Raw genomic sequence first — 27,757 nt, 5'->3', positions numbered from 1 at the left:
ATTTCAAACCTACTACACAGTTGCAGTAACACCAAAAGCAAAAGCAATAAAACTATATATATATAATAGACTTTTCCAGAAGTAAAGACTTCTAGGTTGCAAATGGTACCATCAAAAGGTGAAAGACAACTCACAGAATGGAAGAAAATATTTGCAAATCATATTATGTGATAAGGAACTAGTATCCAGCATCTATAAAGAACTCTTACAACTCAATAATAAAAAGATAAATACCTTAATTAAGTATGGGAAATGATATGAATAGACATTTCTCCAAAAAGGTATATAATATGAATATATAAATTTGTTCATCATATTTAGTCATTAGCACAATGCAAGTGGAAATCACAATTAGATACCGCTTCTCACCTACTAGAATTGCAGCAGTCAAAATGTCAGTGTTGGTAAGGATACAAAGAAATTAGAACCTCATATATTGTTAATGGGGATGCAAAATCATGCACTTAGTTATTTTTTAGCTTGAATCTGGCACCTTAGACCACTCGGCCATCCTGACAGCCTTTGTGCACTTACTTTTGAAAAAGTTTGGCAGTTCTTCAAAAAGTTAAGGTTAGAAGTTTAACCCAAGGGAAATAAAAATATATGCCCACAAAAATATGTGTGCATACATGTTCATAACAGAATTATTCATAATAGCCAAAGATAATAGCCAAATAGCCAATAGCCATAATAGCCAAAATGGTCATCTCTTGTCTTGAGATGTAAGTGTGCTAAAATTAGATTGTTGTAATGGTTCAGGACTCTGTGAATATACTACAAAAGAATTACATTGTGTACTTTAAAAATGTGAATTGGATGTTATATAAATTATATCTCAGTAAAGCTATTGCTTTTCCTTTTTAAAGACCATTAGAGTGTAAAAATACAAACTACATTTTGGAGAAGATATTTTAAATATAAATAACTGTAAAGAATTTGTGCACAAAATATAACCCATCCTCTCTGAACAACACCTGTAAATCAGTAAAGGAAAAATCAACAGAAAAAAAATGAACAAAAGATGGGAGCAAATGGTTTCTAAAAGAGGATATTCAAATGGTCAAAAAAGATGTTATAACGGTGCTCAACCTCGTTGTTCATCAGGGAATTGCAAATTAATTATGAGATACAACTTCATATAAACCAGAATATCTCCCCCCAGAGTTGGAAATACCCAAAGTAAACAAGCGAAGATAACTCTCATACAAAGGTAATAAGAGTGTAAATTGATATAAGTACTTTGGGGAACTTTCTGACATTATCTACTAATTTTTACGTATGTAGACTTGAGGAACCAGCAATTTCTTATACAAAATAAGAGAAATGAACTGTAATGTTTATAACTGTATAATTCACAGATGTCCCAGCTTGAAAACAACAACGTCTCCATTGCCAATACAAGGGATAGATGATTTGTGATACATTCACAGTGTGCTATGGTCTGAGTGTTTGAGTCCTGCACCCCCAAATGCACATGTTGAAATCCTAATGTCCAATGTGATGGTATTAAGAGGTAAGGCATTTGGGAGGTGCTAAAGTCATGAGGGTAGAGCCTTCATGAATGGGATTAGTGCCCTTATAAATGAGACCCAGAGAGCGTGCTAACCTCTTTTCACCATATGAGGACAAACCAAGAAGGTGCCAGTTATGAACAATGAAGAAGGCCCTGCCCTCACCAGGATGTGACCATGCTGGGAGCCTTGGTTTTGGACTTCCCAGCCTCCAGAACTGTGAGAAATAAATTTCCGTTTATAACCTACCCAGTCTGTGGTGTTTTATTTTAGCAGCCCAAACAGACTAAGACAGAAAACTGGTACTGAAAAGTGGAGGTGCTGTAACAAAGACCTAAAAATGTGGAAGCCGCTTTGGAACTGGGTAATGGGCAGAGACTGAGAGAGTTTTGAGGCACATTCTAGGAAAAGGCTCCAGTGCCATGAATAAACTGTAAAAGGTGATTCTCATGAGGGCTGAGAAGGAGAGGAGGAGAGCCTTAGAGAAAGTCTCAGGCTTCTTGGAGAGTACCTAAATGGTCATGAATAGATTGCTGGTAGACCTATGGAGAGTAAAGGTCATTCTGATGAGGCCTCAGTTGGAAATGGAATACTATGCAGGAGTGAAAAGAAACACATCTCTGCTGTGCCCTGGATCAGATCATCATTAGCTGATATGGTTCACCTGATTACTTTAGACCTGACTTAGTTTTGACTTTTATATTTTTACTGATCTCAACTTTACAATGTTAACAACGTAGAAAAATCATTTTATTCACTTATGACAAACAAAAGGTTTTTTTGTTTGTCATATTCATTTTGTTTGACTATTCGTTTTTACCTGAAAATTCCACAAAATTAAATTTCGATTAACATCTACAAGAAATCATTACTAATACCAGTAAGTAGGTGGGTTTACAGAAGGACAGGTATGACAGACCCTGACAGTAGTTCTTGAGATAATCATGCTATTTTGTCTGTTGATCTGTTATTGAATTATTTAAAAAGATCATATGGGAACTATTATTTTCATATTTTTGGGAATTTTTGAGGACATTTCTCTGTAGCTCTCTTTTTGTCTATTTCTCTACCTGTCTCTACAATATATGACAAGTTTTGGAGGTATTTATGCTACCTTAAATGAAAAGAATGCTTTCCTTCCTTCTCTTATTATTTGGCACTGTTAAAATTTGACTACCAGATTAATTTATACATTAAAAATATTGAAGACTTTACCCTTCAATCATTAAATCACTGACGTTTTTACTTTTTTGAGGAGAAATTATCACATTGATTTTTTAAAATTCCTACAGTTATTTTTATATTTTAGGTTTGTTATGCCTTAGAGAAATTTTAGCCTTTTCAGAAACAGTTGTAAGATTTGTTTTATTTTTGCTGTTTTACTATACTTTAAATAATTTACTATAATATTTATGTATAGTATTATCATTTATATTTTTGTTATGATTACTTTGTTACTTAAAAAGTAGCTTCTCAGGGACTTCCCTGGTGGTCCAGTGGGTAAGACTCTGTACTCCCAATGCAGGGGGCCCAGGTTCTATCCGGTCAGGGAACTAGATCCCGCAGGCATGCCTGCTGCAATGAAGATCCCACGTGCCACAAATAAGACCTGGTGCAGCCAAAATAAATAATATTTTTTTAAAAATAAAAGAATAAAAAGTAGCTTCTCAAGTTTCATTCTTAGTCTCTTCTTTATGGACTAATAAAGTTTTTTTTTTTTTGAGTAAAACTTTGGTTTCCTCCAATAAGGCATTTTCCTCCAAAGAATAATGACTTAATTGTTTTTGTACAAAGAATAAATGCTTAAAACAAAAAAATATGTGAAATAATAAGCAAATAATGATCATAATAATAAGTAATAGTGAGAAATATAAAAAGAAAATAAATCCTTTCTATTTGCTCAGGAAACAATATTCATGAATATTGCCTACATTGATTATTCTTGGGTATGGAATATAGGTACCAAATATAGGTATATATATTTACTAAATATCATTTTCAGGAATTTAATAGAAAAGAAAAATAAAGTGAAACTGAATAACAAACTACAAAGTTAGATAGATAAATAGAGATGTAGATATAACTAGATAATGAAAAAGACAAAATTTTAAAACCAGTATTTTAGGAACACTTGAATATTGGAGTCATTATATATTATTTTCAACTTTATATACAAATGTGACTTCTTCAACATGAAATAAAGTCACCATGTGTATATTTTAGCCTTATGGATTTTTCCTTAAAATTAAAAATAAAATGTTCAGCAAATTCTTACACTGCTTGTGTGTGTGTAAGTTGTGAGGAGGATGTACTGGAGAGGATTTACTATTTTCCATTAATTGTCTTGTAATTGGTAGACTCTCATTTTGTAGGTTCGTGGGGGTTTTCAGATCATTAATTTGTTTTTCTAAATTTTACTTTCACAATTACGTTCTTCCATCTACACTATGCTTTCTTTCTGGAATTTATCTCATATAGGTACTGGATCTTCTGAATGTACTCTTTGCTTCTCATCATTTTGTTTATCCTGTTAATATCCTTTTTACTTACATAGGAGAATTTACCTGCTGTGCATATAATAAACTCACTCAGTTTCTAGCTGTATCAAATCTATAAGCCACTATTCTATTTGATAATCCTGCTTTATGTATTAAATTGATTTTTCTCTGCACTCTTTAATTGAACAGTACTGTCACAAGTACACCCATTAGTCTCCAGCCTGCTGTAATAGCCTACATTACACAGCCTGCTGTCCCTTCCCACCTTAGTCTGAGTTTACTACTATCACCTCTTGCTCTCTGTATTAGCATCACCATGCCTCGCAGAATTGTCTCTGCATTTACTATTTGCCCTGATTATGCTGTCATGTTGTCCACTTTGCCTCCAGTCTAAATTTGGAGCTTGTATTAGTCAGAGCTCTCCAGGGAAACAGAACCAATACGATGTGTTTATATAGAGAGATTTATTTTAAGCAATTGGCTTATACAGTTATGGGGACAAAGTCCAAAACTTGCAGGATAGGCTGTCAGGCTGAGCCTCCTTTGAAACAAGGAAAGCAGTTGAGTCATGATTTCTCCAAGCATTTCATGACAATTAAAATCAGCAATTTCAAAAAGAGCAATTAGGCAAGAAAAATAAATAGAAGGCATCCAAATTGGAAATTAAGAAGTAAAATTATCTTTTCTCAAATGATATGATTTTACACATAAAAAAACCCAAGGATTACACACACAAACACACATAGACACAATAGTTAGACCTAAGAAATGTATTCAGGAAGTTTCAGGATACAAAATCAGCACACAAAATTCAGTTGCATCTCTATACAAACAATGAAAACTACAAAAAGAGAATTAAGAAAACAATTCCTCTTACAAGAACATCAAAAAGAGCAAACTACTTAGGAATAAATTTAATCAAGGAAGTGAACAACTTGTATGATGAAAACTACAGAACATTGATGAAAGTAATTAAATGTAAATAATGAATAAATGGAAAGACATTCCCATGTCCATGAACTAGAAGACTTAATATGGTTAAGATGTCAGTATTACCCAAAGGGATTTACAGATTCAGTCCCTATTGAAATCCCAATGACATTCTTTGCAGATACATAGAAGCTCATCCTAAAATTTATATGGAATCTCAAGGGATGTTAAACAGTCAAAATATTCTTGAAAAGGAAGAAAAAAGTTGGTGAAAGCAATCATACTTCCTGGTTTCAAAACTTTTCACAAAACTACAGTAATCAAAACAGGATAGTACTGGCATAAAGACAACTTCGAAGATGAATGGAATGGATGGAATAGAGAACCCAGTAATAAATCCTCACATACATAATTACATGATTTTTGACAAAGGCTCCAAGACAATTAAAAAGGGAAAACAGGGCTTCCCTGGTGGCGCAGTGGTTGAGAGTCCGCCTGCCGATGCAGGGGACACGGGTTCGTGCCCCAGTCCGGGAAGATCCCACATGCCGCGGAGCAGCTGGGCCCGTGAGCCATGGCTGCTGGGCCTGAGCGTCTGGAGCCTGTGCTCCGCAACGGGAGAGGCCACAACAGTGAGAGGCCCGCGTACCGCAAAAAAAAAAAAAAAAAAAAGGGAAAACACAGTCAAATGTTGCTAGGAAAACTGGGTATATTATTACAAAGAATAAATTTAGACCCTTATTTTATACTATATAAAAAATTAATTAAAAATAGATCAATTCCTAAACTTCAGAGCTAAACTATAAAACTCTTAGAAGACAATAAAAGAGAAAAGCTCCATGAAAAATCTTTAGTCTTAAAAGGAATGAAATTCTGATACATGCTACAACATAGATGATACCTTGATGATATGACGCTAAGCAAAATAAGCTAGACACAAAAGGACAAATGTCGTAGGATTCCACTTACATGAGATACTTAGAATAGGCCAAATTCACAGACACAGAAAGTAAAATGGTAGTTACCAAAGACTGAAGAGAGGGGAAATGGGGCATTGTTGTTTAATTGACATTGAATTTCTGTGATGATAATAATGTTCTGATAAAAAGTGTTCTGGAAATGTATAGTGATGATGGTTACACAATAATGTGAAGGTACTTAATGCCACTGAACTGTACATTTAAAAAGGGTTAAAATGGTGAATTTATATTATATATTTTACCAGTGAAAATAAATAAGATTATGCCTTTTTTTGCTCTTTCTTTGCTTCATAAATTAGATTACTATCAGAATAAGGGATAATATAAGAGTAACCTGAATGATTCATTGACTGCTAACTTTTCATTCTGTAAATTAGAATAATAAGTTTCTAAGGTCCAGATTACATCCCTCCCACCCCTACCCTTCCTTTCTCATTCCTGATCTCCCTTATCCAGCTTTATTCATTTCCAGAGCTTCTATCATCTTCTAAAATACTCTACAATGTATTTATTCATCATATTGTATTTTTCTCCCCACTAAGTGCCACAAAAACTAGAGTTTTTAATTTTGTTCACGGTTTTATTATTAGATTTTAAAGTAGCATCTGCTCTATCACCTGTTATATAGTAAGCACTCAATAAACATATGATGAATTAATGGATTTATCTGAGATCTTAGAGATTACATATTGTACTGTTTAGAAATAATAATTTGATGTCGATCAATCCAGTCTTTGTCAATGAGTAGCTGAGTGTCCCTTCCCTCAGTTCCTTCATCTGATAGAGTTGCAAGGAGATTGAACTGTGATGTACATTTTAAGAACTTTGTGCCATACCTAATGCACATTGAATTTTCTCTAAGAGGTAGCTGTTCTTACTGTTGGCTATATATTTCAAATACACATCTCTATTAGAAAACAATATTATTTAGTTTTCATTTTTAAGAGAGTAGGGCTTCAGCAAGTATAACAAGTGTGTGTATATGCAGTTGATTTTTGAACAACATCGGTTTGAACTGCACAGGTCCACTTACATGTGTTTTGTAAAAAAAATAAATGCATACTGTAGTACTACCTAGTTCCAGGTTGGTTGAATTCGTGGGTGTGGAATCCTGGATACAGAGGGCCAGTGTAAAATTATATGCAGATTTTCCAGCGAGTGGAGAATCAATGTGCCCCTAACCCTTGTGTTGTTCAAGGGCCAACTGTACATATTTTTAAAAAATGTATGTGAGAGGAAGCCTCTCTTTATTCCCATTTCCCAGTTTGCATTGCAATGGAGATAACAACTTTCATGAAATGTAAAGTGGTTTGTCTGCTTTCGGTATTTGGAATAGCTACATAACTTTCAATAACATTTAACATGCTACTGTATAGGTGACTCTCCAAAATGAGGCATATAGTGTACATATTACCACTTTTATAGAGTTCGTCCTTATTTGTGATGCATCTCATGAAACTGATGTTACATTGAATATCATAAGAAACAAACTGCTGTTTAAAAAATAACAAAACGTGGACAATACAATCACTTTCAATATTTTTGCTAACTATAAAAACAGTACTATTTAAAAGGAACACACTAACAAAATATCAAGTTAGTATTGTGACTGTATTGACTAAAAATTTAAAGCAATCATCCATGGTATCTTCAGCACACATCACCATCATTTCTCTGTTTCTTTAGATCATTGGGATCCACCATTAAATACTGATAGGTTATTTGTAGCGTTAATTGCCTTGTAAAAGAAATAACCTACTTTAAGAAAAACTTTGGACTTCCTATCTAATCTAGATTTAAAAGTATAATCATTTTAACTGTCAGAATAAATTCCAAAGCTTTATCTTCTTTGACTAAACCAGAAATGGGGCCATTTGGGAAAAAAATGACAGCTTTCTTCTGTACTCCCCACAATAAGAAAACTAGCATAATAAATATTATACTGACCTTCAGGGCTTTAGTATATTAAAAAAGAATCAGGAATAAATGTATAAAGGCAAGGTGGAAAGAGAAATACCATTTTTCATAAAATCTGTGACTTTTAATTTTATATTTATTTTTCTAATAATCAAATCTAGAATTAAAAAGCATACTTCTACTAGGCTATATAGAGACTCCATACTTAGAATTTTGAGGAGCTTTTAAGATTAGATTTAAAATTCAGAAGCAGTGCCAACATGGAATAAAGTAAGGTATACAGTGCCTCTACCCGTCTACATCATTTTTGATATTAGTCTTTCCTACAAAGATGTCTTTGCTGTTGAATAGTTAGCTAAGATCTATGGGGAATGCACTCAACCATAGTAGACAATTAAAAAGATAGCAATCATTTTTAAGTTTGAATTTGAAACTTCAAAGCTATGGAAAATATTTTAAATCATATATATTTATATGATTTGTAATCCATTTTCTTCTTGGAGTGGGTTTAATAATATATTTTAAGTTCCCAAGTCCTTACATAAAATGTAACCTCAGATTTTTATTGCCAAATTTTGATCAAAAACTCCTTTGAGAGAAATTTATGGACAGTATATAAAGGGCATCATCAGCCATTCTTCTAATTTATTTATTATGCAAGAACCAAGCTGGAATTGCATAAAGATACAAATTAGATCACATTGTTTTGCATAAACTTCCCTCATGCCTTACCACAAAAGGATGGCTTTTCCTGAGTTACGCTTTGAAATTACACCTTGAATAAAACTTATAAACCCTAAACTAAACAGTTCTAAGAACCTGACTATTCTACCATTAGGTAAACTGTTGCAGATATTGAATAACATTGTACTCCCCCTTATGAGAGCCCTCTAATAAATTCAATTGTAAGTGACAGAAAAAAAAAACTATATTTTTGTGCCAATTATTAATTCTTTCATTTATTGGCTAAAGTTTTATTGACTTCCCAATATGTGGTGGTTACTACATCATATCCAGTGGTCCCATCAGAGTAAACAAAAAGAACTCCTTAGCTTAAAGGGCTTAGTTCCAGTGAGGAGACATAAAATCAATAAATATACAGTGATGGATAACATTAAATGTTATATAGAAAAATTAAGTAAGGTGAGGAGATAGACTACAGAAAAAATAGGTTGCTTTTTTGAAAACGTATTTATTTATTTTTTAACATCTTTATTGGAGTATAATTGCTTTGCAATGGTGTGTTAGTTTCTGCTTTATAACAAAGTGAATCAGCTGTACATATACATATATCCCCATATCTCCTCCTTCTGGAGTCTCCCTCCTATCTTCCTTTTCCCACCCCTCTAGGTGGTCACAAAGCACTGAGCTCAACTCCCTGTGCTATGCAGCTGCTTCCCACTAACTATTTTACGTTTGGTAGTGTATATATATACATGCCACACTCTCACTTTGTCCCAGCTTACTCTTGCCCCTTCTCGTGTCCTCAAGTCCACCCTCTATGTCTGCATCTTTATTCCTGTCTTGCCGCTAGGTTCTTCAGAACCTTTTTTTTTTTTTAGATTCCATGTATAAGTGTTAGAATACGTTATTTTTTTTCTCTTTCTGATTACTTCACTCTGTATGACAGACTCTAGTTCCATCCACCTCATGACAAATAACTCAATTTCATTTCTTTTTCTGGCTGAGTAATATTCCTTTGTATATATGTGCCACGTCTTCTTTATCCATTCTTCTGTTGATGGACACTTAGGTTGCTTCCATGTCCTGACTATTGTAAATAGAGCTGCAATGAACATTGTGGTACACGACTCTTTGAATTATGGTTTTCTCAGGGTATATGCCCAGTAGTGGGATTGCTGGGTTGTATGGTAATTCTATTTTTAGTTTTTTAAGAAACCTCCATACTGTTCTCCATAGTAGCTGTATCAATTTACATTCCCACCAACAGTGAAAGAGGGTTCCCTTTTCTCCACACCCTCTCCAGCATTTATTGTTTGTAGAGTTTTTGATGATGGTCATTCTGACTCGTGTGGGGTGATACCTCACTGTAGTTCTGATTTGCATTTCTCTAATAATTAGTGATGTTGAGCATCCTTTCATGTGTTTGTTGCCAATCTGTATATCTTCTTTGGAGAAATGTCTATTTAAGTCTTCTGCCCACTTTTGGATTGGGTTGTTTGATTTTTCGATATTGAGCTGCATGAGCTCCTTGTAAATTTTGGAGATAATCCTTTGTCAGTTGCTTCATTTGCAAATATTTTCTCCCATTCTGAGAGTTGACTTTTCATCTTGTTTATGGTATCCTTTGCTGTGCAAAAGCTTTTAAGTTTCATTAGGCCTGATTTGTTTATTTTTGTTTTTATTTCCATTTCTCTAGGAGGTGGGTCAAAAAGGATCTTGCTGTGATTTATGTCATAGAGTGTTCGGCCTATGTTTTCCTCTAAGAGTTTTATAGTGTCCGGTCTTACATTTAGGTCTTGAATCCATTTTGAGTTTATTTTTTCTGTTTGGTGTTAGAGAGTGTTCTAATTTCATTCTTTTACATGTAGCTGTCCAGTTTTCCCAGCACCACTTATTGAAGAGACTGTTTTTTCTCCACTGTATATCCTTGAATACTTTTTCATAGATTAGTTGACCATAGGTGCGTGGGTTTATCTCTGGGCTTTCTATCTTGTTCCATTGATCTATGTTTCTGTTTTTGTGCCAGTACCATATTGTCTTGATTACTGTAGCTTTGTAGTATAGTCTGAAGTCAGGGAGTCTGATTCCTCCCGCTTTGTTTTTTTTCCCTCAAGACTGCTTTGGCTATTCGGGGTCTTTTGTGTCTCCATACAAATATTAAGTTTTTTTGTTCTAGTTCTGTAAAAAATGCCATTGGTAATTTGATAAGGATTGCATTGAATCTGTAGATTGCTCTGGGTAGTATAGTCATTTTAACAATATTGATTCCTCCAATCCAAGAACATGGTATATCTCTCCATCTGTTGGTATCATCTTTAATTTCTTTCATCAGTCTCTTATAGTTTTCTGCATACAGGTCTTTTGTCTCCTTAGGTAGATTTATTGCTAGGTATTTTATTCTTTTTGTTGCAATGGTAAATGGGAGTGTTTCCTTAATTTCTCTTTCAGATTTTTCATCATTAGTGTATAGGAATGCAAGAGATTTCTGTGCATTAATTTTGTATCCTGCTACTTTACCAAATTCATTGATTAGCTCTAGTAGTTTTCTGGTGGCATTTTTAGGATTCTCTATGTATTGTATCATGTCATCTGCAAACAGTGACAGTTTTATTTCTTCTTTTCCAATCTGTTTTCCTTTTATTTCTTTTTCTTCTCAGATTGCTGTGGCTAGGGCTTCCAAAACTATGTTGAATAATAGTGGTGAGAGTGAACATCCTTGTCTTGTTCCTGATCTTAGAGGAAATGCTTTCGGTTTTTCACCATTGAGAATGATGTTTGCTGTGGGTTTGTCATATATGACCTTTATTATGTTGAGGTAGATCCCTTCTATGCCCACTTTCTGGAGAATTTTTATCATAAATAGGTGCTGAATTTTGTCAAAAGATTTTTTTGCATCTATTGAGATGATCATATGGTTTTTAGTCTTCAATTTGTTAATATGGTGTATGACATTGATTGATTTGTATATATTGAAGAGTCCTTGCATCCCTGGGATAAATCCCGCTTGATCATGGTGTATGATCCTTTTAATGTGTTGTTGGATTCTGTTTGCTAGTATTTTGTTGAGGATTTTTGCACCTATATTCATTAGTGATATTGGTCTGTAATTTTCTTTTTTTGTAGCATCTTTGTCTGGTTTTGGTATCAGGGTCATGGTGGACTCATAGAATGAGTTTGGGAGTGTTCCTTCCTCTGCAATTTTTTGGAAGAGTTTGAGAGTTCCTTCCTCTGCAATTTTTTGGAAGAGTTTGAGAAGGATGGGTGTTAGCTCAAACATTCTCTAAACGTTTGATAGAATTCACCTGTGAAACCATCTGGTGCTGGACTTTTGTTTGTTGGAAGATTTTTAATCACAGTTTCCATTTAATTACTTGTGATTGGTCTCTTCATATTTTCTGTTTCTTCCTGGTTCAGTCTTGGAAGATACCTTTCAAAGAATTTGTCCATTTATTCCAGGTTGTCCATTTTATTGGCATAGAGTTGTTTGTAGTAGTCTCTTAGGATGCTTTGTATTTCTGTGGTGTCTGTTTTAACTTCTCCTTTTTCATTTCTAATTTTATTGATTTGAGTCCTCTCCCTCTTTTTCTTGATGAGTCCTGATAATGATTTATCAATTTTGTTTATCTTCTCAGAGAACCAGCTTTTAGTTTTATTGATCTTTGCTATTGTTTTCTTTGTTTCTATTTCATTTATTTCTGCTCTGATCTTTATCATTTCTTTCCTTCTGCTAACTTTGGGTTTTCTTTGTTCTTCTTTCTCTAGTTTCTTTAGGTATAAGGTTAGATTGTTTACTTGAGATTTTTCTTGTTTCTTGAGGTAGGCTTGTATTGCTATAAACTTCCCTCTTAGAACTGCTTTTGCTGCATCCCATAGGTTTTGGATCATTGTGTTTTCATTGTCATTTGTCTCTAGATATTTTCTGATTTCCTCCTTGATTTCTTCAGTGATCTCTTGGCTATTTCGTAATGTATTGTTTAGCCTCCATGTGTTTGTGTTTTTTAAGTTTTTTTTCCCTGTAGTTCATTTCTAATCTCACAATGTTGTGCTCAGAAAAGATGCTTGATATGATTTCAATTTTCTTAAATTTACTGAGGCTTTATTTGTGACCCATGATGTGATCTATCCTGGAGAATGTTCTGTGCACAGTGGAGAAGAAAGTGTAATCTGCTGTTTTTGGATGGAATGTCCTATAAATATCAATTACATCTATCTGATCTATTGTGTCATTTAAAGCTTCTGTTTCCTTATTAATTTTCTGTTTGGATGATCTGTCCAATGGTGTAAGTGAGGTGTTAAAGTCCCCCACTATTATTGTGTTACTGTCGATTTCCTCTTTTATAGCATTTGCCTTATGTACTGAGGTGTTCCTATGTTGGGTGCATATATATTTATAATTGTTATATCTTCTTCTTAGATTGATCCCTTGATCATTATGTAGTGTCCTTCCTTGTCTCTTGTAACATTCTTTATTTTAAAGTCTATTTTATCTGATACGAGTATTGCTACTCCAGCTTTCTTTTGATTTCCATTTGCATGGAATATCTTTTTCCATCCCCTCACTTTGTCTGTATGTGTCCCCAGGTCTGAATTGGGTCTCTTGTAGACAGCATATATATGGGTCTTGTTTTTGTATCCATTCAACAAGGCTGTGTCTTTTGGTTGGAGCATTTAATCCATTTACGTTTAAGGTAATTATTGATATGTATGTTCCTATGACCATTTTCTTAATTGTTTTGGGTTTGTTTTTGTAGGTCTTTTTCTTCTTTTGTGTTTCCCACTTAAAGAAGTTCCTTTAGCATATGTTGTAGAGCTGGTTTGGTGGTGCTGAATTCTCTTAGCTTTTGCTTATCTGTAAAGCTTTTGATTTCTCCATCGAATCTGAATGAGATCCTTGCCAGATAGAATTAATCTTGGTTGTAGTTTCTACCTTTTCATCACTTTAAGTATATCATGCCACTCCCTTCTGGCTTGTAGAGTTTCTGCTGAGAAATCAGCTGTTAACCTTATGGGAGTTCCCTTGTATGTTGTCATTTTTCCCTTGTTGCTTTCAATAATTTTTCTTTGTCTTTAATTTTTGCCAGTTTGATTACTATGTGTCTCAGTGTGTTTCTCCTTGGGTTTATCCTGTATGGGACTCGCTGCACTTCCTGGACTTGGGTGGCTATTTCCTTTCCCATGTTAGGGAAGTTTTCAACTATAATCTCTTCAAATATTTTCTCTGGTCCTTTCTCTCTCTCTCCTCCTTCTGGGACCCCTATAATGTGAATGTTGTTGCGTTTAATGTTGTCCCAGAGGTCTCTTAGGCTGTCTTCATTTCTTTTCTTTCTTTTTTCTTTATTCTGTTCCACAGCAGTGAATTCCACCATTCTGTCTTCCAGGTCACTTATCTCTTCTTCTGCCCCAGTTATTCTGTTATTGATTCCTTCTAGTGTAGTGTTCATTTCAGTTATTGTATTGTTCATCTCTGCTTGTTTGTTCTTTAATTCTTCTAGGTCTTTGTTAAACATTTCTTGCATCTTCTCGATCTTTGCCTCCATTCTTTTTTCGAGGTCCTGGATCATCTTCACTATCATTATTCTGAATTCTTTTTCTGGAAGGTTGCCTATCTCCACTTCATTTAGTTGTTTTTCTGGGGTTTTATCTTGTTCCTTCATCTGGTACATAGCCCTCCACCTTTTCATCTTGTCTTTCTGTGAATGTGGTTTTTGTTCCACAGGCTGCAGGATTGTAGTTCTTCTTGCTTCTGCTGTCTGCCCTCTGGTGGATGAGGCTACCTAAGAGGCTTGTGCAAGTTTCCTGATGGGAGGGACTGGTAGTGGGTAGAGCTGACTGTTGCTCTGGTGGGCAGAGCTCAGTAAAACCTTAATCCACTTGACTGCTGATGGGTGGGGCTGGGTTCCCTCCCTGTTGCTTGTTTGGCCTGAGGCAACCCAACACTGGAACCTGCCTGGGCTCTTTGATGTGGCTAATGACAGACTCTGGGAGGGCTCACACCAAGGAGTACTTCCCAGAACTTCTGCTGCCAGGGTCTTTGTCCCCATGGTGAGCCACAGCCAGCCCCCTGCTCTGCAGGAGACCCTCCAACACTAGCAGGTAGGTCTGGTTCATTCTCCTCTAGGGTCACTGCTCCTTCCCCTGGGTCCCAATACGCACACTACTTTGTGTGTGCCCTCCAAGAGTGGAGCCTCTGTTTCCCCGAGTCCTGTCAAAGTCCTGCAATCAAATCCCACTAGGTTTCAAAGTCTGATTCTCTAAGAATTCCTCCTCCCATTCCTGGACCCCCAGGTTGGGAAGCCTGACGTGGGGCTCAGAACCTTCACTCCAGTAGGTGGACATCTCTGGTATAAGTGTTCTCCAGTCTGTGAGTCACCCACCCAGCAGTTATGGGATTTGATTTTACTGTGATTGCACCCCTCCTACCATCTCGTTGTGGCTTCTCCTTTGTCTTTGGATGTGGGGTATCTTCTTTGGTGAGTTCCAGTGTCTTCCTGTCAATGATTGTCTGACAGCTAGTTGTGATTATGGTGTTCTTGCAAGAAGGAGTGAGACTCCGCCATCTTGGTTCCTAGTCCATTTTACCTTTCTTATTTTTGTACCATGGCTGTGTGAAAGATTATCATGTTATTTTTTACACCCTTTAAAGGGAGTTAGTACAGGGGAGGGAGAGATGAAGAGGCAGAACACAGGGCCTTTTTAGGGCAGTGAAATTACTCTGTAAGATACTATAATGGTATATACATGTCGTTGTACATTACCAAACCTATGGAATGTTTGATCAAGAGTGAGCCCTATATGTAAACTATGGACTCTCTGTGATAATGATGTATCAGTGAAGGTTCATTACTTGTACCAAATGAACCACTCTGGTGGGGGGATGTGGATAACGGGAGAGGCCATGCATGTGTGGAGGTACAGGGTACATGGAAATCTTGGTACCTTCAGCTCAATTTTCTTGTGAACCTATAACTGCTCTATAAAATAAAATCCTTAAAAAAAAAAGAGCTGGCATGTGCAAGTGAGAGTGAACCATGACTATGACTTCATACTTGTGTTGACAGATATCCAGCAATTGATAATGTATTTTGCCTACAAAAATAAGCTTTGGGAAACTTAATTGAATCATATATTTCTTTACAAACATCTAAAATAGAGCAGGCTATAAGTCACTGAATTCTGCTGTTCAGAAACTCGATGTCAAAGACATAACAAAGTAACAGTGGAATACTCAAGCACATTTTTTCTTCAACTGGTTTAATCTGACAGCAGGTTAAAAATGTTTGTTTCCCCATATAAATGTTGCTATGCAATCATCAATATACTTTCAAGATATCATTAAATACATAATGCTATCTCATCTGCCTGAAAAAAAGCTTTGGCACCACGAATGTTAATATAAACTTCATGTTGTAGTGCCAAATATAACAACAAACAGTGAAAGTTATTCCAAGCTTTTTAAGATGATTGTGATATCTTCATATTTATACTTTGCCAATACAGATTGCTATGAATTGCTGATAAACATACATACATTATGAAACATTAGGAAAACATTTTTGATAGACTTTTAAAGCATATCACGTTTTCATAAGATTCTACTGTAACAAGTTGTAATGATTAAAATTTCTGATACTTTGCAAAGTTCCTTTTCATCTAACCATAATCCTTTCTATCTTTGTCCATGTTTTATTCCCTATCTCTACTAGAAAACCTGTCAAAATATTCTCTGAAAGATATTTTTATAGAATTACTCCTAATAATGAGTTGATTTTTTCTTTGCTTCCTTAATATTAATTTACAGCTGAAAGACTACCAGTAGTCTTCCAGTGCCTGCATGCAAATATGTAAACTACTGAGTTTTTCTCAACTTGCCCCACTGATCCCTCATTCCAGAACACGGTCTGCCTGAGGTCTCCATCAGTTCCTGCTGGATCAGCCTCTGCTTCCTCACCTCCATTCTTTTCTTCACTGTCCCATAGGGACTGATTATAATCTAATACTTTGAACTTCTCTTTCCACTGTCTCATTTCACAAATTCTACACTCATTCACACTGAACCACTTTTTATGGATATGAATTACATTTCCATAATTCAGTACTTTACTCAAGTTATTTCCTATAACAGATGTACTTTTTATTCCTAGAAAATATTTTACCGCTTGTCAAACTTGAGCTAAATTGATGCTATCAAGTTTACCTGAGATCTCCAATTCTCTACGGTTAAATTAATCTCTCTTTTCTTTGTATTCCAAGGATATTCTCTTCCATTTCATTCACCCTGTGTTATAGGTCATTATTTTCAATAAATGATTTTCTTTCTAAATCATGAACTACTTATAATAGAGGATATGGCTGACTCATATTTGAATGTACCATAGTCTAGGGAAGTCTCTTGCAACTAATGATTGTTGCATAGAATAAAAATGCATTTTTACATTATTAATATCATTGTTATATTATTGCTTTGCATTTAAGAGCCTTCTGAAAGTCATGTTTTGAAGATTTCAAAAGGTATCATTTTTTGATAAATGTTTAAATATTTCTCTGTTAGATAATTAAAATATTAGTCTTTGCTTGCCAAATGTGAGAAATATGATAATCCAAGAAAAGGAACATTTATTCATTTATTTTGGCGTATTTTACACATCTGTTCATTATACATACATATCTATGATTCAATGTCTCTCATGGACCAGACAACATGTTAGCAATTTGAAATATCATATCTAAAAAACTGAAATCATGGCCCTTAGTGAACTGAGAATCTAGTGGGGACACAAGAAAATCTTCAGTTTCAATGGAAAATGATACGTACTATGCAATCACAATTCAATATTTATGGAGTACTTAATATGTATCAGAATCTGTGTTGAGTGAATTGTATGCACCATTTAAAAAAATTACCATGATGAGGTGTCTATTACTAACCCACACCTTATTGATGGAAAAATGAGCCTTAGATAGTTTTAAGACTTGCTGAAGGCCATACATGGTACATCTAGAACCTGCAATCTAAGTGTATAGACACAGGGTACTATGACAGCAGAGCAGAAGTATAGAGAGCAAACTGGTGATGGAGGGGAGGCTCTGGAGTTTTGAAAAAGAGGAAACACTGTGGAAGCAAAGAAGAAATGACATAGAAGAAAAATGAGGAAGAAAAATTCTAAATGTGCTTTAGAATTGAAGGGAAAAGATAATTCTGCAAGGAATACGTGGTCAACAAAATAAAATGATGATGTAAAGTTAATTAAAAGTATATAATTGGAAAACTCTGGAATGGTGGTTCTCAATAGCAAGATGTGTCAGAATTTCCTGAAAACAAAATGACAATACAAAATTAAAAGAGAAGCACCAAGCACCCCAGAGTGACAACACAACTTGCCACAAAACATGTTTTTCATGAGCAATCTTCTCCCCAATACCCACCCCTGTATAATCCCTAAAGCAGTGGTTTTCAACAGGGGCTGTTTTGCTTCCTGAAGGACCTTTGACAAAGCCTGCAGACATTTTCAGTTAAAACAACTATGCATGGAAGTGGGGATGATGAGTGTTAGTGTTATATAGACAGTGGAGCTCAGGGAGTCTGTGAAGCATCCTAAAATTTTCAGAACAGCCCTTCACAACAAAGAATTACCTGCCCCAAAATGTCAATACTACAGGAGGTGAGAAACTCTGCCCCAAAGTAGGAACTCAATGTTCAGAGAATTGAGGGTCTTCCGTTAGGAAATTAATCACAGGACGACAAAACCACTGAGCATTTCCCCCATTGTGGAGTAGCAGAATTCAGCATGAAACATCAGACTAGAGGAAAGCCCCAGGTTGAGCTCCTGTCGGGGGAGTTCCCACAGATGCAGAGTTGGCTGTGACCGTAAAGATGTTGGGCAGGGCCCAGTGACAGAGTTTGGTCCTGTTCCCAGACTCGATGTGTCTTTCATTGTCACTCTAGTACTTTTACATGCCCTGGAGGCAAAGTGCCTGTAATCAGATTCAGCATTGAGGTATCGTCATGCTGACAGAGATTCTGACTTGGACTTAGAAATCAGACTCTTAATTTCCAAATCTGGTCAAACTGGACCCTTTAAGAAAGATGGTGAACAATTATTTGAGGAAAATCAACAGTTTGAGAACACTGAAGTCAAGAAAATTAATCATTGAGAATTAGTCAATTTTTTATGATAGCTAGGATAGTTAATATAGAGAATCAAGTTAAAGTTCTACACTAAATATGATTAATATTTAGGGAAGGAATGAAAAATATTACACTCACTAAAATAAACAAAACAGGGTGCTATAAAATGTGGTAGTTTAAGCATATAATACCAATTTTTAAACTGCACAAATAAATGGATTGAATAACAGAACAGACACAGGGTGAAAATTAAAGTTGTTCACTGGAAGAGTGAAGTTAAAGTTATCCCCAAAACACAAGACAAAAGGGAAAAAAAGAGGAAATATATGAATGAAATATTAAGTGACACTAATGACATATCCAGGAATCTCAATATCTTTCCAATAGACTTTCAAAAAGGAGAGAAGAGAAATAACAGAGGCTATTTATTATCAAATTTTGTTAAATAGTTTAATGATATAGATCACTGTCCATTTTATTTTAATTTCTTCAGTTCCATATTTAGTATTTTGCCATAATTTTATTATTATTTGGCATACTATCCTCATCAATCTGTGGATATAGTCTGTGAAGAGATTGCCAGTTATTCCTAAATATGCATCCATTCTCTCTCTCTTCTTTAGCAATAAAACCCAGAGGTTTAGCTGGTCATATATTTATAAAAGGTAAAGACTATATTTCCTAGAATCACTTGCTGTAGCACCATCTCCTGAACAATGGAAACTAACAGACTTTGGCAGATCTTTACTTAAAAAGAATAAGAGTGCTTTTCACTACCACTTTTTCCTTCTTCTTACTACCTGGAAAATGAATATGGTGGTGAACCATTCTGGAGCATGGCAAGAATTCAATGTGAACATATAATGTTTTGTAGTTACCCTTTATCTAATCTATCAACTGTCTGTCTGTCTATCTATCTATGCATCTCTCTATGTAGATAGATAAACAGAGGACAGCCTATGGTGACATATAAAGTAAAATATTTGTAACCAACCAAATTTAATACAACTGATAAGGATTAAAAGGAAAAGACCTATTTCCAGTAACTATATTTGAAAAGATGTTTTCAGTTAGAGAAAAAGAATGTATCATTTGGTACAAAGTTACAGCTCAAAATATGAGATCCAATGATTAAATATTTTATTCATAGATTTATCTAAATTAGCATATTAAATATAGGTTTGGGGAAAATAATTTTGTTCACCACATACACCAAGTCAAATAAGACACTAAGGAGTATGCTTCTAAGTATTAATCCTGGATCTCTAGTTTTATGATGCTCTGTTAATTCCAAGATAATCAGGCCAACCTCAGATGGAGACAAAGAATCATATGGCAGGACATTAGATGTGACCTGCGGAGCTACTCAACTCAGCACTCTCATCACCCCAAAGGGACTTTAGATGCCCTATTTCCCCTTCCCATAATATTTGTATCATATTTTTTTTTTGGAAGAATCTATAGACATTATCATCAAGGCGTATAATGCTGTTTGGTACTTTGCAGCTTTTCACAAGATCCCTTGAGAAATTACACACATTTCTGAAAGGGAATGCAACGATTTGTTTCAAGACTCTGTAACAGAGTAAGCTCAGCTATGCTTGCTCCTTGTAGACAAGTGCAACATCTCTGAAGATATAATTCCCACAATGGTTTTCAGTGCATTAGAAAGCACACCAGATTCCAGCATGGAATTGCTTTGTAGATGAAACCAAACCATAATGATGGTAATTTTTTACCTTAGTAAACTGCCCTCCTAAATTTGATCTTAAAGGGGTCAAATTCAATATGGTGAACAATATTAGGATCAACATTCAATATTTGTATTTTCAACATAGCGTACGTAAATGTACACTTGATTTTAATCGAGTATTTTCTCTAACACATTTAGTATTCAGTTTGAAGCAAAGGCGTGCTTTTACAATATAAAGAGCTATATAATTAATTATAGGTAATGTAAATGAATAAGAATTATATATCTGCCGAATTAGAGTTATCTATAAGTAATTATAAATACCTATTTAATTACATACATATATAAATATAGACTGATGATTTTGGCCTACTCGGAATTATTTTATAATATTTTGAATATACTTCAGTAATAAATGTACACTTCAGTGGAAATAATAACTTATATAAATTGATTTATTTTATTATAATTGGTGCTACCAGGAAAGGCATAGGAGATTGTAAAATTATTTATGAAGCAAAGTGATAAGATCATGAATGATTATGTATAACATTGTAAAGGGTTCAAATTTTATATGGAGAGGACCAGGTATGTTCTTAAAGATTTTAAGTAGAGTTGTAGTTTAGGGTTTAGAAAAATCATTCTCTCTACTGTTCAGAAGAACGAATGGATGACAGGAAGACCCATTAGACACTTCTTCAATAATAATCTACCCAAGAATTGTTGTTGATCTACACTAAGTTACTGGCACTGTGTATGTAGATAGTATTCACTCATATTCAATAGTCAGAATGGTTGAGAGATGTTGGAAATCAAATCAATGCTCAGTCAAGAAAATTATTTTTAGCTTCAGGAATACTGCTATTGGGCAAATCCCTTTAGCAAGAAAAAACTTCCTATGTGGCGTTCTGTTTAGATACAACAAAGTGCTTTGGAATTTTACATTGTCATTTCTTGTAATTCAACCTAGAAATATAAAATTTAGTAAAAAAATTTTTACTAAAAAATTTTTTTTACTAGTACCAGTAAAAAAATGGTACTGTAAAAAAAATACAAGATTCACATATATTTTCCAGTTATCTCTTTTGTGTGAAAAGTTTAAACCCAGATTGCAGTGATTTTCTCCAGATTTTATACCAAAAATATGACAGCAGTATAGACCAGCACATTGCCTGGATAATTGCTGTGGTGCCCATCTGATCTCCTTGCTTCTGGCTTTTGCCTACATTGTGTCTTCAACAGGACACTCAAAGAGGTCCTTTTAAAAACGACATCGGATCATGTTACCTTTTGATCAAAGTCTTCCAACGACTTCCTGTTTCATTCAGAATTAAAGTTAAATTCTTTACCATAGCATACAAGTCCTTGACCACTTCAGGCTCTATTACTCTCTTTGTCCCCTCGTCACACTCTTTTGTAGCCACAAGTGGCCTCCAAACTCTTCCTCAAATCCATTAGATGTGCTTCAGCTTCAGAGTCTTAGGCTTCCCATATATTCAAGTGCAAGAACAGTACCTGGCACACAAGAGTCATTCACTAGAAGCGGGGAATGTCGGGAGAGAAAGAGAGACTTGCCTATAGCAAGTTGAGGGTTTTCCCAATGGATGGGCTCTTGCTTTTCTTTTCCTGGGAACACCTACAGATGGTGAAGGCTGTGAGAAGTTGTGGGGAAAGGAGTCTATTTTCACTTAAGTCTTAAGTCAGAAGCGACCCTCTATGTCAAAATGCAAGTAAAACCCCTAGTTGCTCCAGAAGAAAAAAGACCAACAAGGCAGAAAACACAAGTAAAATAATTGTGTATATGTGTGTTTTGTTTTGTTTTGTTTTGTTTTGTTGTAGAAAGAGCACTGGGAAACCAAAGAAACAGGACACAGCTGTTCCAAGAATTTCCAAAAGTCCCAGCAGCGACATTTGAAGATTTAAAGGTTGTAAACTTAGAAATGGAAAGTTAAAACAAACAGGCAACATTGAAAAGAGAGAATGATGTTGATCAAGAACAATGTAAGATCCCAGAAGAACAGTAGCAGGTACCAGGGCATCCCTGGAAGGAGTAAATAAGTAAGGTTGGACAGGAGCATCAATTCTGCTCTTGGAGGTCTCAATCACACCTCATATTCTACAAAAATTTGTTTTCTTTAGCTCACAAAGTGTCTTAGGGAATTATGGTAGGCAGAATTCTGAAATAGCATCCTTTCTTCCAAAATTTTCCACTTAATCCCCAAGACTGAAACATGATGGACATCACAACCATGATTATATGTTACCTTAAATGGCAAAATAGATTTTTCTGATGTGAGGAGTTTTTTCAGATGCAATTAAGGTTACTAATCAACTAACTTTTAGTTAATTAGTAGGGAAATTATCTGGGTGAGTACAGTCTAATCACATGGACTCTCTAAAAGGAACGTTAAACGTTCTAATGTTCTCTGCCTGGCAGCAGAAGGAGAAGTCAGGGAGATTCCAAGTGTGTGAAGGATTTGACCTGCTGTTGCTCACTTAGAGACGGAGGGGGTCTTGTCATGAGGAGCGCAAGATAGCCTCTAGGTTCTGAGTACAATCTGGAGCTGACGGCCAGCAAGGAAACAGAAACTGCATACTATAACCACAAGGGAAGGAATTCTATCAAAAACCTAACCACATCTTGAAGCAGAGTCTTCTTCAGAACCTCCAGATAAGAGCCAGTCTGATCAGCACCTTGATTTCAGCCTCATGAGATCATAGGCAGAGAACCATCTGATGAACAATTTCGTTTCTGACCTCCAGAACTGAGAACCAATGAATGCGTGTTGTTTAACACACTAGGTTGTGTGGTGATTTATTATACAGCAATAGAAAACTAAGGCAATCAGTTTACTTAATTGTAAAATAGGAAGGTTGATACCTGTAATAGAATCAAAAAATCTGGACTTTTTTCTGCATGACACAATAAGCAGCTCACCGTACGTGAAACATGATCCCTGAAATTGTCACAGTTCCAGTCTGGATGCTTCATTCATTTAGGTTAAACAGGTACATATTGGGGTTCTGAGCCCCTCTCTAAACTGTACTGACCAGGGATGCATACCTTTTACATTATATATTAAAAAAATTCATTGTAATACTCTGTTATATATCCTTTTAGTAGATGTATATGTGTATGCTTATTAATAAATATTTAAATCTATGTGGTTCTTAAAGTTCTATTTCCAGAGTATGAACTAACGGTTTTCATCATACACTTTAGTAATCTACAAAAAAGACTCAATTTCTGTTCTACTTAAACTGATTGACCCCCTCTTTCATTATAAGTGAAAAAGTGTCTACCTTTGCTTAGGGTCTGCAACACTGGCTAAACGATACTTCTTACAAGAGCATTTTCCATGTTAAGTTTTAAAACACTAGTAAGTTTGGATGATAATATTACCTATATGAGGAAAGGCTTAAACTTTACAACAATCCAATTTGAATTTTTAAAGATCAATATTCTAGATCAATATTTTGTAATGCTGTATATATTTATAGGGAAGTATAAAAGATTAACTTCAAATCAATGAATCTCATGCCACAAGTTTACAGGGAAAGTGAAGGTTCCCATGCAAGAGACCAACACAGTCTGCAAATCTTAAATTAAATGGTGTACTTTGGTCAGTAGTAATGAGATTCTAGTAAGTAGGAAAATGTTGTCAAAGTTGTTCAGATTACATAGTAAGAAGGGTGCCAGGAATATTTAAAATTTGGGGAGGGGTGCTTTAACCTACATAAAGTGTTCAATGCTGAGCTATTCATCTTGGTAAGGAGAAAAATATCTATGAATTTTAAACAGGCTTGACCATACCACCTTCAGGGCAAAATGCTTGTCAATGTGTGATCTGAAAATAGTACAATCAAGCATATTGAAAATTCAGCAATTTTTCTCATAGGAATGGATGTCTTCCTGACAAGTGAACACTGGGTTTTATTCTGGGGATTTGTTTTGATAGAAAAGTTTATTTATCCCCAATACATCTTATAATCTATGAAAATGAAGCAGAACTTCAAACAAGGTTAATTTTCTATGCAAAGTACACCAACAGCCTCATTGGTCTTTATGATTTCTCTCTTTGAAGAAAAACATGATCATTTATCAATCAGACTGTTTTGAGACTCCTATGTGCCTAATTCTTTAGTTAGCACAGAGCTTATATCAACACAGGATACCGTGCCAGGACAGCAAAACACTACTGAGTGCCATATGAGTATTTATGGATAAGAAAATATATCCTTTTTTCCCTTTCATTTTTATTTGATTACACAGTAATCAAATATTTAATACACAAAGTATGATTCCTTTATGAAATCAAAGAAAATTTAAATAGCTTTAGTGTTTAGGTATTAACTAATAACAAGTATATATATATATATATATATATATATATATATAGTGAGAGAGTTTCACCTGAAGTAAATTGGTATTAAAATGATAAAATGGTATTAAAATCCTCACAATTTGTGTATTGAAATGACAGTACCAAAATAGCATACTTTGATGGCAAGTGAGTAGAAGTGATCATGTTAGTTCAAGTGGTAAGTATCAACCTGTGAAACATGGACTAAATATTCCATGAAGTAAAAATAAGCACAAATAACAACTGAAAAGAAGTAAGAGGGAAAAACCAAAAATGGTTGTTCTAAAGAAATGATTTCCAGTCCAGGATCTGACGTGACAGAGAGAACAATTTCACCTTCAGTGGTTACATGACGTCATTCTTTGCTCAAATACTCCACTAGTGAAAGAATCTCATTCAGCATCAAAACCAAAGCCCTACAGTGTTCGCAGCCACCGCCTCCTGCACCTCTGACTTAATCTGCTACCTCTTCCCACTTGCTCATTCCAATCCAGCCCATGACCTCCCTGCAGGTCCACCAAACCCAGAACTCCCTCACAAGGAGTCCTTTGAACTATAACTTCCTGGCTGGAATGCTCTCCTCCCAGAGAAGCAGGGCTGACTAACTCATTGTCATCGGGGGTGGACTCAAATATCACCTCCTGGGGAGAAATTTCCTTTGCACCCCTTTTAAAAGAACAATCCGCCTGGCCTCACTCCACCATCTCACCATTACTCTTACCTACTTTCTCTTCCTCTGTTGCATTTATCCACATCTGCTTGTTGAATAAAAGTCACCCATTAAATATTTATGGAGTAAATCACTAACTCAATGAATGAATATATATCACTCTCTTTGAAACAAGTTTGTCACTCTAAGATGTGTAGAAATGTCACCATCAAAAAACAAATTTAGAGCAAGATGTAATATATGACCATGGTTGCTGTGAAAATTAAAGATTTAAATCAGACTCTACACCAGAATGCGTTAAACTCAAATACTCAAATACATGTAAACGTTCCTTTATGCACAGATTGTCAGGAAGGGGTAATAGGCTTAGGCTATCAAAAGTCAAAACACCTTCTTACTCATAGCTGACCAAGAAAATACTTCAGATCTGAAGGAAGGAGCAGGCAGTAACTTACGGTTCTTGGTAGGTGTCCTTCCAGCTGGTGCCATGTGTCTTATACAGTCATGCAGAACCTCTCCCAAGTCTCCTTGCCTTTTCCCTTTCCAACAGCTTCATTCGGTGTCTCAGTTTAATTACTCTAAATTTACCTATTTTCTAGTATATGTTGTTTCCCGGCTTACCTCTCAAGTCCATATACTAGCAAGTCTGTTTTGGCATCTCACATTATTCAACCTGGGAAACTCACAAGAAAAACAATCTTTTATCCTGATAATGTTCATTTCTCCCACCTAAATTATTCCTGCTCTGTCATCAGTTTTAACTGGGCTTTATTAACTCTTATCTACTTGAAGTATTATAGACAATGATAAGAATGCTTAACTTTTTGATACCCGTCCATGAAATACTTCCATAGCAACAAATCCTCAAAATCTCTCCCTTGTCGGAATGGACATGAGAATTGGGTTTCAAAATCTGAAATTTTACCCATAGACCCATGCCCTCTGTGTAATCTTTCTGATATATGATAAGGTTTGCCTATCATAGTCAACAAAGTGCTCGGTTACCATGAAATGTATTAACTAGATTTCAACTCTTGGTTTCTATACGACAAAAATAATACATACTTTATTAGGGAAAAAAGATGCTTCTGAAAAGTTCTCTTAATTGATAGTTTTCTGCATCCTGAATGTTATCAGATGAAAGCAGCACGTATTTCTGCCATTGTTATACATCTGTAATCAACGTCAAAATGTGCTTTAGTTTCTTGTCTGTAACAAATTGCCACAGACTGGGTGGCTTAACAACAATAGAAACACATTATCTCACATTCCTGAATGAAGAAGTCCAAAATCAGTATCAATGGGCCAAAATCAAGGTGTTGGCAGGGCCGTGCTCAATCTGGAGGGTCTAGGGGAGAAACTGTTCTTGCCTCTGCCGACTTCTGCTGGCAATCCTTGCCTTGTGGCTGCATCACTCCACCCTCTGCACCCGTCTTCACATCATCTTCTCCTCTTTGGTTTGTGCGTATATCTATGTCTATACTCTAGAACACTATCTCTTTTACATAATACTTAATGGACTGGGCATAGTATCTGCTTTTCATAGAGTAGGATCGTTCTCCGCTTACAGAGTAGGGTAAACTATACAACTTTGGTTTCTCTACTATTTTTTCTTCTATCAGTAACCTCTAAAACAATCTCTGGAGTTGAAACATTTATTTATCCCCCCAGAACATCCAGTTTAGAGTTTTGGTAATCCAAAGATGCTTGGGTGCAGCCTAAACAGTTGACGCTAGACTGCTGTCCGTACTCTCCTCTTTGAAGGAAGTGACCTGTTACCTGCAATGCCTTCTTTTACTAAATATGGTGTCAGGAGAGCTATGCCTGTAGAATATAACTTTTGTATCTCTTTTACTTAACCAAGATTTATATTTCATAAACAAAGTATGGTCCAACGACACAGTAACCCCATGCTGTCTTATAGTCTCCATCTTGTGGTTTATTGAATTATTACCTTCCATCTATCAAAGGGTTTGTCATACCTTTTAAAGATGTATTTATACTAGCTTACTTCAATTCCAAACCTGTGACCTTGATATTTTTAAGTAAATAATAGAATTAGATAGAGTTAGATTGACAAATGCTACAACACTTCTTCTATAGTAGGCTTCCTGATGTATTACTTTAGGAAGGCCTGACAAACATAAAGGACTTCAAAGATATTGTTCGTATTCTATTTCTTCAGCTGAGTGATGAGCAAATTAGTGTTTATTTTATTCGTGTTCTCTCCCTGTACATAGGCACTGTATACCTTATTTCACATGTATAATACCTTTCATAATTTAGTAAAATAAAGTTAATGCATTAACTAGGCATATAGACAAGGGAAAAAGCCCAACAGTCTTGATAGGCCCAACAGTGTCACCTTTATTAGACATTCCTGG

The sequence above is a fragment of the Pseudorca crassidens genome, chromosome 4 (assembly GCF_039906515.1).
Source record: "Pseudorca crassidens isolate mPseCra1 chromosome 4, mPseCra1.hap1, whole genome shotgun sequence".
Classification (NCBI taxonomy): Eukaryota; Metazoa; Chordata; class Mammalia; order Artiodactyla; family Delphinidae; genus Pseudorca; species Pseudorca crassidens.
Note: the sequence above shows the minus strand (reverse complement) of the source record.